Below are 11984 nucleotides of genomic sequence, written 5' to 3' on the forward strand. Positions count from 1 at the left end.
ATTCCCTGTATTTCCAGTTCCTATCTGTACCAGTGTACATCCTCTGGTCTAGCCAGACTTGCAAGGTAGAATTCGTATCATGATAGTGGGGGTGGGGAGGAAGCATTTAGGAACTAGAGAAACGTTCTATTTTTCATCATTTTTCAGCACATTTTAGATGTAGTTTTGTGGTAAAATTAGGTGCCTTGGCTGATATTCAGGTCAGTTTATACTCGAGTATATACAGTATCTAGTAGGCATGGTTCTTCTGTTGTGAATGAATATTATTGAAAAATTTACTACATTCCAACCCTCATTGTTTGTGTAAATAGTGTCCAATAACTTTTATTTTTCACTTTATTGGGAGCATTTACAGATATCGGAAGTTTCCATAGATCAATCACATCAAGTGGTATTATACAATTGCTACCACAGTCAGTTTCAAAACATTTTCTTTCTTGAATTCCTTAATGTCAACTTCCCTTTCTGCCCCCTCCCCACCTCCCCCTCTAGGAACCCTTATTCTGTTTTCTCTATAATAGTTTTTCCCATACATTACTCAATTAAATATATCCACTCACATACAATTCTGCTGTTCGATCCCATCAAGAGGGGTTAGTCAGCTATCAATGACTGCAGCTCCCCATTTCCCCCATCCCTACCCGTAACCCCAGGAAACCATTATTCCTGTTACTGTTTGAGGGTTGTTACTGTTTCTGAAGGGTTATCTATCTTGAATTTCATGTACTGAATGATCTTAAAAATAAAAACGAACACATACAAATCTAACATGATTAATGAGGTTACTAAAACCATAATAGTAAGGGAAGATATTAAAGAACTAGAGGATAGTTATGTTCTTTATCAGTGCCATACTATAGTTAAACAGGTAGCCGTCTAGTAGGGAAGCGACAAAGCCCACATGGAAGAAGCACATCAGCCTGTGTGATCATGAGGTGGCCATGGGAAGAGGGATCAGAAGTTCAAAAACAAACAACTTGATTGATGTGAAAGGGGCGTGAAGACCCAAAACCCACCTGTAAGATAATTGGATGTGCCTCACAGAAGGGTCACACAGAAGGGATGATAAATCCAGTAACTTAAATGTTTAATCTATAAGATTTATCACTTTACCATTTAATCTTGCATATGGCCCTTTTTAAATTTCTTTTAGTTTTTAATATTTTATCTTTGAAAGAAGTTTTTGCATGTCTTATTTTGTTATTGTTGGTAGTTTTTGTTTTTTCTTAATGTTTTTCCGTGTATAAAGTCCAGGATATGTAAAGCTCTGGAGATAATAACTGGAGGAATGATTCCTTGGGGTGTGGCAGGGGAGGCTGGGGAGGGGGATGGGTACAATAAGTACAAGAATGAGGACAATGACCTAAAACTGGTTGTGGCAATGACTGCAACCCTACCTGATGTCCTTGAACTACAGAACTGTATGCTATGGGAATTATATGCCAACAGCACAGTTAAAAAAATGAGGTGCTACAACAGATCTGTTCATTCCAATTTCTCACTTGATTTCTTGAATGCTGCTTCCACGAGAGTTGATGATGTATCCAAGGAAAGTGAAATCCGTGATTCTTTCAGTTTCCCTGCATTTATCAAGATGTTCTTTGTGGTGATGGTCCAGTTGGGAGGCTCTTTGGTTTCTTTACATTGAGCTGTAGTCTTTGATATTCAGTACGTATTTCTAGTCCTTTCCTTCTTGCAGGTTGCTAATGAGATTTCTTTCAGTCCTGAGGTCATGTTCTGCCTGGAGTCCAGCACAGGAAACCATATAGTTTTCTATTTAAGATGGCAATTACCAGTCCATCTTAACCACAAATGCCTAGGATATCAATTCTAGCATTCCATGTAATTTTGGATGATTTCCAGTTTTCCTAGAGTCATACTTTGCACATTTCAAGTGCCAATGATTAATTGACGTTTGCAGCTGTTTATTCTCATTTAGATTTGTGCCCTTTTCACAAACGAAGATCTGAAAGGCTTTATTCCCACGGCATTTACTCCCTTCCCAGGATCATGGTCGACTCTGCTTTGAAAAGGCAGCTCCTCCTCAGTTCTCGTCTGAGTGCCTTCTGGCCCGGGGGGCTCAGTTTCTGGCACCAACGATGGCAGTGTTCTACTTCTATTCCGTAGGTCTTCAGAATCTGACGATGTTTCAATTTGATCCATCAGATTTTCAGGGGCTAATTTCTCCAGTACATATTCCTTCATAGTAGTGGTCTGTTTGTAACCTCAAAGCTCTCAGCAATCTGGGCAGTATGCTTGCTAAGAGACATGATGCTCGATACAGAAGCAGGCCAGGGAAAAGGGTCAGATGGTCAATGAGATATATCGCTACAGGGACTGCGACAGTGAGTTCAACCATGGCGTGATTGTGTGGAGAGGGCAGGAGTGGGCAGTGTTTGTTCTGTTGTGAATAAGCATGCTATGAATCAGAACCCCATTGAAGGCTAACAACCAGAGCAACAACATGAGCCCCAATCCTCTTATAAATGGAAGAACATAAATCGTAGGAGAATGTGCTATCAACACAAGCTCCAGGGATAAAGACGTGGGAAAAGATGAGAAATAGGCAAAGGAAGTTGAGCATGAAAGATCATCAATGCAGGAGGAAGAAAAACATGAAGATTAGTGAATGAGCGGAGAAGAGTGTGCATGGAGAAGGACTGACTGCCAACTGATGGGGGTAAATATCGAACCAAGGGAAAGTCAGCCATGCTCTGTTATGCTTGTTAAGTGCCCTCAAGTGGCGTCTGATGCAATACCTCTCTGTACACGGAAGAAAACACTGCCCTGTCCTGCGTCAGTCTCACAACTATCACTAACTTACAGACCAATGTAGCAATTGTGTCAACTCAACTCTGAGGGTCTTTCTTACATTCTACCTTATCAAACATGGTGTCCTTTTCTGGAAATCCATCTTTCTTGCTGGCATGTACAAAATACAAGACCCAACCTCTACTCTAAGAAGTATTCTGGTTGTACTTTATCCAAGATGTATTTGTTTGTCATGTTCACAGACTTTCCATATTCGTCCCCCAAACTGTAATTTGAATGCATCAATTCTTCCCAGGTCTTCCTACCGAATGATTTAGACGAGAACAATGTCAGGGGACTGGTGCTGGACAGAAAGCCAGGATGCAGTGGGTTTAGCAAAGACAGGAACAAGAGAATTAGCATAGATAACTAGTTCAATTTTTTTGAATTGTTGCTTCAATGTAGATCACACATTTTGGGTGATCATTATGTATGTGTATGCTTTATCTGACATACTTTAGACATGCTGTCAGGAGAGACAAGTTCCTGGAGAAGGACGCCCTGCCTGGTAAAGCGAGGAGCAGTGAAAGAGAGTCGGGCGTTCCACAAGATGAAGTGACTCAGCGGTGCCACAATGGGCTCAACCGTAAGAACAATTGGGAGTGGACCAGGGTAGACAGTGTTTCATTTGGTAGCACCTCGGGTCCCAAGCGTGAAACAGATCGGATGGCACCTAACAAAAGCAATGCTGCTTACTTTGTAATGCTTAAGTGAAGTAGGTGGAGGTAGCATAGTTTTGTTAGGCTCTAACTCATAGCACCTACGTACCACAAAACAAAACATTTCCGATCCAACACCCACGGAACAATCACGCTTAAGCCCATTGTCCGCCACTGTACCGACGCATCTTTCCAGGGGCCCTCTCTTTTTCACTGCTCCTCTACTTTACCAAGCATGATGCCCTTCTCCAGGGACTGGTCTCTCCTGACAACATGTCCAAAGTATGTAAGATGAAGTCTTTCCAGGGGCCCTCTCTTTTTCACTGCTCCTCTACTTTCCCAAGCATGGTGTTGTTCAAGGACCAGACGCTCTGGAGAAAAGTGTCCAAAGCTTGTGAGAGAAAGGGGCAAAGAGAAAGTACTCCAAGTACAAGTCATCGTGGTACGGTGAGGAAAACACAGGCCGGTGTATCTGGAATAGAGTAAACAAGACACGAAAAGTAGATGATGTCTGGTTGCGTGCCTTTTGTGGGATAAACCTCTATCCAAATCACGAATGAGGATATGAACCAGGGACATGTTGACAGCAAAAGAGAGCCCTGGGATTTATGATGCCAAGGTAATGTGTGAGGACACAATTGTGATGGACTAATTTATTTCAATTGTCCACCAGGTGGCAGAAGAGGACAAGGCAGGATATTTTCGTGTCTATCAACCAGACCCTGGAGTTTTTCCGGATATGTGCGGTGTGGTTTCTCCAAAATCTTCCGTAATTTGTTAATTGTATTCATGGAATGCATCTATGCATTCCTTTATATTATGTGGGCATTTATAGAGACGTAAAACAGAAAAGAAAGCAAACAAGGACATCCACTCCTAATGGGCACAGAGGTTTTTATTCAAAATAGACAAACATGTCTGAAAACGCTACACACAGTTCCTTGCTGCTTTATAACAAGATTATGAACAAGGTGTATACATTTGAAAATCAATTATGAGCTAACTGCTGCCTTAATTCCTGAGACTTCTGTTGAGTCAGCCTTACAGTAAATTTAGACTGAGAGTCAAGACTGCTAAATCATCGTGCATATTAGCTCCATCTTAGAAATGCAGCACCAGGCTTTCCTTAAATGTTACTGTCTAGACTCTCTTACTGGGAGTGAGACGTGCCAGTTTGGGAGTCAGAACCACCAATGGCTTCTTGACAGATCAATTGTCATCATCAAGGAAGTCCAGGGACAGCCCGGCAGACCGGTGGCTCTTTTGGCCTGTTAGTGGAAGATGGCACATACGCATTTGGCAGCAAGAAATAGATAAGGCTCCAGGAAATTTGTCAATGTCTGGGCAGCTCCGTAGTACGGAAGGGTCTTAATCACATGAACAGGGATTTATTCTTGTCTGAAGAAGTAAAACAACTATTTTTAACCACATCTCCCTAATTAGTATCTTCAGAGGTGAGGGCTATTGAAGTACTGACCAATCCCCTCTAATTGTCTCTAAAAGAGGCCCTCAGGGGGCTGTGTGGATTTGGAGGCAGGTTCTGAACAGATGGATGGAGGCTAGGACCAGACAAGCATTGACAGACCACTACACCACAGTGCTCATAACTTCTGCCCAAAGAGCACTGGGCTTTGCTCAGGCACATTAACCTCCACAACCCCCCTCACTCCCTTTTGTTGCACAGCAATCAACAGGGTTCATTCTCTTGTCAGGTACCTTGCATTATAATGACCCCATCATTAGATGGGATCCTTGGGGTTCAGCTTGAACATTTAATTGACAACAGTGGAGTGAATAAGAGGCCCAGGAAATAGGCCTAGCGCTATCTCCAAACCCAGTTGTTACTCATTTACATTAATCTCCATAAGACTCAGCTAAGAGAAATAAATAATGTTTTCCTGTAATATATTCAGTCTTATTGCATACACAGCAATCGCAGCGAAAACCTGGCCAAATGTTAATAAACATAAAAGTGAATTTAATGAAAGTTAGTCTTATTGCTGGATTTCCCTTTGGCTTGCCTTTTTTCTCTTGGCATCACGCAGGTAGGCATGAAAACGTTCACAGCTGTGTTAAACATGGCTATTAATAGCAACTCTTTTCTTACTCTTACAAGAAACAAAGCGCGCCCTTTCCAGAAGCTCAGTAGTTAATTTTATCTTTCATTTACTGCCTAAAACTATTGTCATTAGGATGATTGTGATTATTATTAGCTACAAAAATAATCAGGGTACTTACAACGTGAAAGATATTTTGAGGAGGAAGAAGGAATAAAAATAGTATGTCTCAACAGAATTGGAGGAGACAAAATTCATTTTTTTCCCTCCTGTGGGAAAGCTGTATCTGTGACATTTTTTCTATTTTCTTTCTCTGGTAAAAAAAGCAATGCTCATTGTACAAATTAATCCTTGGTGTGATTAAAAAAAGAAAGAAAGAAAAAGAGAAAGACATTTAGTATCTTTCACTCTTGGCTTTAGCTTGACCGGTGATAGAAGCCTGTTATAAACGACACAGAGGTTTTAGAGAATGTTCACTCTGGTACCATAATGTGCCCATTTATTGAAGTCACACAGTGCTTTATTCTAGGAAGATCAAAGTACTGTTCAGAGAACCATCATGAGGTGATTGCTAACTTCTTCCTTCCCATAAAGACCACATAAGGGAGAAGACACAGTGAGTGCTGAAAAGGTAAGAGAAATACAGACAAGCACAGAACAACAGAAAAAAAAAAAGATAAAACAGTATTTTATTAAAGATCCCCTCTCCCAGTTTTTGTGTATTTAAAATGCTGTACTGCTGTGTTGTTGTGGAGGGAGTGATTGCCTATTAGGTTATTGAATCGTGATATTTCAGATGAAAGCTGTGTATGGTTTAAACAATGACCATGACAGGGACGAAGACAACATTATGATAGATGTGCAGCTATGAGTGTTAACCCTGAGGAAAACTACAAAAACATCAAAGTGCAGAAGTAGTGGTCAATTTGCCTCACTGCTTCATTTGAAAAGCCACTATGCCTTTGTGGTAATTCAAAGAAAAACTCAAAGCTATTAAAGAAGATGAATGCAATGAAGCAAACTAGGATACACTTTGGGCATTGTGGTAGTTATAGAATCTGTTGTCAATTTGAGACTTAAGAGTGGAGGGGTGGAGTCTAGCCTGTCAATCAGGTCGTAGCTTGATGACCATATTTGGAGGTGTTAAGTTGTTAAATAGATCCCTGGAGTCAGGACACACACTCACTCTCTGAGACATTCCTGTGGATAAGATACATGGAGCTATTACAGTGCCTGGGGGTAAGTCGAGCCACATGGAGATGTCTGCCAGCACTGAGACACTTACACCACCACTGGATCCACAAGAATTTCTATCCACTGGCCTGTGAGTGTCCTGCATTCAGTGTCATTGCATGTGTTCATGAGTCTGAAGAGGAATTTATAGATTGGTAGCAGACACATGGACTTATATCGGACTTATAGACTTGATCTGGACTGGGCTGGGAAGTTTTCTCAATATTCAATTGCTCTTGTAAATAAAGCTTTTTCTAGTACACACACGAATGTCTCCATGAATTTGTTTCTCTAGTCTACCCAGACTAACAGAGGCATTTTCTAAGTGGGTGCTGTGAAAATGGCACAGAGGCTGCGTCTAAACACCTCTGGCTATACCAGGGAAGAAAATCAATTTCCACACTAGCCCGAGGTAGACTGCCACAGGCAGAGATCAGACAGGCCTTCACCATCCATCTTTCTTTACCCATTCTAGTACAAACCTTTCCTCGAAGGCCGCTCAGTGTCTCAGCTGGGTTTGGGAATTTGTTGCAATGGCCACAGAAACTCCCAGACAACACTCAAGAGCAAGAGGGTTTACTAGGGAAATAAAAGCTTACCTGAAGTCCGGATCAGTGAACAGTCAGGACACAGTGATGGATCCACGGTAACACTTGTCCTCAGCCAGCAGCCAATGCTCTCTGGTCATCAGCCTCAGCTACTGTGGCCCAGCAGGGCCCACTCTCAGTTTCCTGGTCTCAGAGTCTCACTGATTCTCCTGGGCTCTGTCTCAGAGATTCTTCGCCTTGTTCTCTTCTTAGTCTGGCGCCCTTCCTCTGCTCCACGGCCTCCATTCCACAGACCCTGGTGCCTCTTGTCTCAGCCTCGGCCGCATGAAGACCGAGATCCGAAACAGGCTCCATTGGTGCCTCTTCTTCCTTGATGGCCCTGAGAATGTCCTCTCTGCTTCGGAGGTGGTTTGGAATGGCTTCGATCAAGATTTTGTTTTTGTCTTTCCACAGACCAAACCCTAAGGAAACAAAGCATGGCGACTGAGTTCACACCCTCTAGTAAAGTGGAGGCTCACCTGACACCCCACCTTCATCGTGTTGCCCATTAGATTAACGAGGTCATTCCTTCAAAACGAAGTGACAAGCACGGGCATAGAAGCTAGCACTTGTAGAACATCACACAAGGGATATGAGTAGGGGGCCAGGTTGTTGGTGTCCTGCACAGGTGCCATCGAGTCAGTTCCAACTCCGGGGACCCTATGCCCAACAGGATGGACCACTGCCTGGTCCTCCGCCGTGTTATTGTGTTATTGATGACATCTTGAGGTGCTTCATGTGTTAGCTTTGAAATATATAAACACTGGCTCCACCTCTATAAGCTGCTTACCTTGCCCCTTGTCATATGCAGATGGTGTATTTGTGAGATTTTTTTGCGAAGCAGCGAGCACCAGCAGGAAGTAGGAAAGACTTGCTTTTGTTTAATGCACCGGTTACCCATTGACTACTCTCAGGCCTCATGCAGGTCATGAATGTATTCTTTTTAACTTAAATGAGCTATGTGGAAATGAGCCAATATGCGAAAACCAGGAGATTTTACAGACTGGGTTCCCAGATTCCCTCAAAGGGCCCGATCAGAGTGCCCGCCTGTGAAACACTCTTGGATGTCAAATAACCACTGTCCCCCTTAGACTGGAAGGCCATTCAGCAGAGTGCCCGTCGGAATCCGTTCCTGTGTTCTTGCCGGCACTGAGGCGCGCATCAGTTGCCATGTTTCACTGGCCTTGCATTGTGCCTTTCTGACATCGGGTTGACATTGCTCCTTTACATAATTATTTATGGGGAGTCTATACATTGACATCATGTATTAGCTTGGAAAAGTATAATAATTGATGACTATAGATACCTTAAGGTCAGAAATCAAGAAAATCGGGAGTTAATTTGAGAGTGCAAACAAAATTAATCTGAGCTTTGTTTCTAAGCAGGAAGGCGAGTGTAAGGCAGGGAGAAGACAGCAGTGAGATCATTCTAAGAGGTTGTGTCCTGCTGAGAGCCTAATGGAGGGCCTTGCCTTAGTCTGGGACAGACTCTCTAGAAAAGTCAAACTGCAATGCTCATATATGTCGCTAAAAAGAGAGGTTTATAACAAAGAAAATAGTTAACGTGCTTGTAAAGGTGGGAAAGTTCCAAATCCATAGATTGGATGTCAGGATAAAGGATTTTCCTGATGAAAGTAGCTTTAGGGAATGGTGATGCCAAGATTAGCAGGTCACATGGAAGACTTCTGGTCTCAAAGGCAAATGATCCTATGGTTGGTGGGGAATGGCAAGCTGCTGATAATTTCCAGGTTGGCAGGGATGTGACAGCTGTCTAGACCTTGGTCCAAAGACCAAGTCAGGTGATGAGCCAATTGCGAAATCCAGATCCAGCAAAGAGCAAGAAAAATTCCCTACAGCATCCCATATACTGAATGCAGGTCACACCCTCAGTTAACTTTCCTTCAATTGATTGGCTGCTTATCGCTAATCTCATCATCGAGGTAATTATGATGTATTACGAGACAATTAGGATGGGATTACCACATTTTAACTGCCAAACAATTGAGAATCCTGGCTCAGCCAAGTTGACACAAAGCCTAAGTTATCATAGGTGTAATCTCTTTAATCACAAAAATTTGTAAATGTTGAGGATGTTAGGAATGACAACAATAATATTAAGAAAAGAAACAACAAATCAGTTGCCATTGAGTTGCTTTCAATTCATAGTGATCATGAGTGTTTCAGAGTAGAACTGAGTACAATGACTGTGATCTTTTGAAAACAGATCCCTGGCCTTTGTCCTAAGGCATCTCTGGCTAGCTGTTAACTGTGAGCAGAGCATTTCAGTTAAGCTTATTCATTTGCACCGCCCTGTGACTCCTACTGATAATGTTAAATAACAAACCAGCACCCGAGTCCTACAGCCATCCAGTCAATTCTGACTCCTAGTGACCCTACATGTCAGGGTAAAACTGTCCTTAGGAGGTTCCGAGACTTTAACTTTTTAGCCTCCCAGTGGCTTCTAGAGAATTTTAAAAAGAGTTTTCGGAAAATATTGTCTGGATTTTAAGGGGCTAGCACACATGAACTTTTGATACGTGTTTACATTGATTGGAAAACACCTTTGCATAACATAATCTTTGAGATCTTTGAGAAAGTAATTATGAACTCATTTCATTAGAAAACACTCATTAAGCATAAATCATGTTAGATTAACCTTCTTCCTGTCTCTGGGGAAAGGAAATGTGGCACTTACAGCGTATCTGGACGTCCTAGCAGCTCTTGACAAGGATTCGTGATATCAAATATTAGGCTGGGATCTATCTTTGAGTACTTATTAATACTGGAGTAGCTGTTAAAAGAATTCTTGCTTAAAAGATGTTTGCTGATGAGGTGTTGAATCAATGGTAACCAAAGGTAAATTGCTATAAATTGTGAGCTTTCTCAAGCACAGGGTTCTATAGAATTTTGAACAGTTTTATTCATTTATTGGATGATAAAATGAAAAGCATTATTACCAACTTTTAGATGTCTTTAGGCTTTAAATTAAATTTGAATTTGTTGTATGGAATCAGATTCAAATGTCTTAAATGGTTTAAATGTTAGTTTAACAAATGAGTTTATATAGTAAGACAAAAATGTTATCGAGTCCTTAACTTACCAGTATAATTCCATATCAACATGAGTGTAAAATTCTTTAGACTGTGGTAGAAAGACAAGTTAATAGTTTTATGTGACTATCAAAAGGTCAACGCCAGTGTATTTGACTACATCAAGGCCCAGCATCTGTAACCTGTATGAGAAATAGATTTCATCTCACATGTCTGTTCTGATTAATAGTAACTTTTGTCTGGAGTGTCGTGTTGAAGAGGATTCTGAAACTACTCCCAAACTTTGTAGGAAAGCATCGCTATTAATTAGTGACACACTGATGCAAAATGCGTAAGTATTCTGCTGCTAGCTGAAAAGGTTGACAGAACTCATCCAAGAGAAACATCTGTTAAGCTCCTTCTGTAAAGACTGCAGCCAAGAAGACTTTACCTATCCACTGCCATCTAGTTGATTCTGACATATAGTGACTGTCTATCGGGTTTTCAGGGCTGTACTCTTTATAGGAGTAGATAGCCTGATCTTTCTCCCTCATGCTGGCTGGTTGGCTTGAACTATTGTCTTTGAGGTTAGCAATCCACTGCTTACCTAATCAAGCTGCCAAGGCTCAAGAAAACCTTAAGGTGTAGAATATTGTGGTAGATATATAATCATTTGTCGACTTGAGGATTAAGAGAGTAGGGGTGGAGTCTAGCTTGTCACTCAGATCATAGCCAATGAGGCCTCTGTGTGGGCATGGCCTTCTCCTGAGAATTCTGGGAAATCCAGTACTTCCTCCTTGGAGGCAGGAGACACTTCTCTCTGTGTGATACCCTGGGAGACAGAGCAGCTGACAAGACACATGGACCCACCCTGATGCAGCCCTTGAAGCCATGCAGAGACCCCTGCCAGCGCTGAGATGTTTCCAATGCCACTGGATCCGAAGACTTTTTACCCACTGGCCTGTGATCTACATTTGGCGTTATTGCATGTGTTTCGTGAGTCTGAAGAGGACTTTATAGATTGGAATCAGACATAGGGGCTAATTTCAGACTTATGGACTTGATCTGGACTGGGCTGGGAGGTTTTCTCAATGTTCAATTGCTCTTGTACATAAATCTCTTTCTTATACACATGGATTTGTTTCTCTAGTCTACCCAGACTAACACAAATATCTTAGGGGGGACTTATACCCTGTCACATGAGGTCATTATAAATCAATAATAGCTCAAGGGAACACAATAATAAAGACCTTGGCCACAGTAAGGAGAGGGAACATTTGTTCTACGTGCTTGATATATTTGGTACTGAAAGAGGGAGATGGTGAAATTACCCTCATTTTGTGTTCCAGTAAAACCTGTGAAAGCAGTAAACGGTGTAAACCAGACACCTGTCAGAGAAGAGAAATTAAAATATGTTCCATTAAGGGAGTGATAGAAAAGTTGTAAGCTGCACTCAAGGCAGAAAACTTCCAAAATCCAGAAAAGGCTGTCTAATGGTCTGGCTTTCACAAGTTAGATTGTATAATGACCATGGATTTGGCTCCATTGACCAGAGAAACATATCCAGTGACACTCATATATGTATAAGAAAAAGTTTAATATCAAGAAG

This window comes from Echinops telfairi, unplaced genomic scaffold (assembly GCF_000313985.2).
Source record: "Echinops telfairi isolate 266 unplaced genomic scaffold, ASM31398v2 ScPeMD7_7468;HRSCAF=8506_0, whole genome shotgun sequence".
Classification (NCBI taxonomy): domain Eukaryota; kingdom Metazoa; phylum Chordata; class Mammalia; order Afrosoricida; family Tenrecidae; genus Echinops; species Echinops telfairi.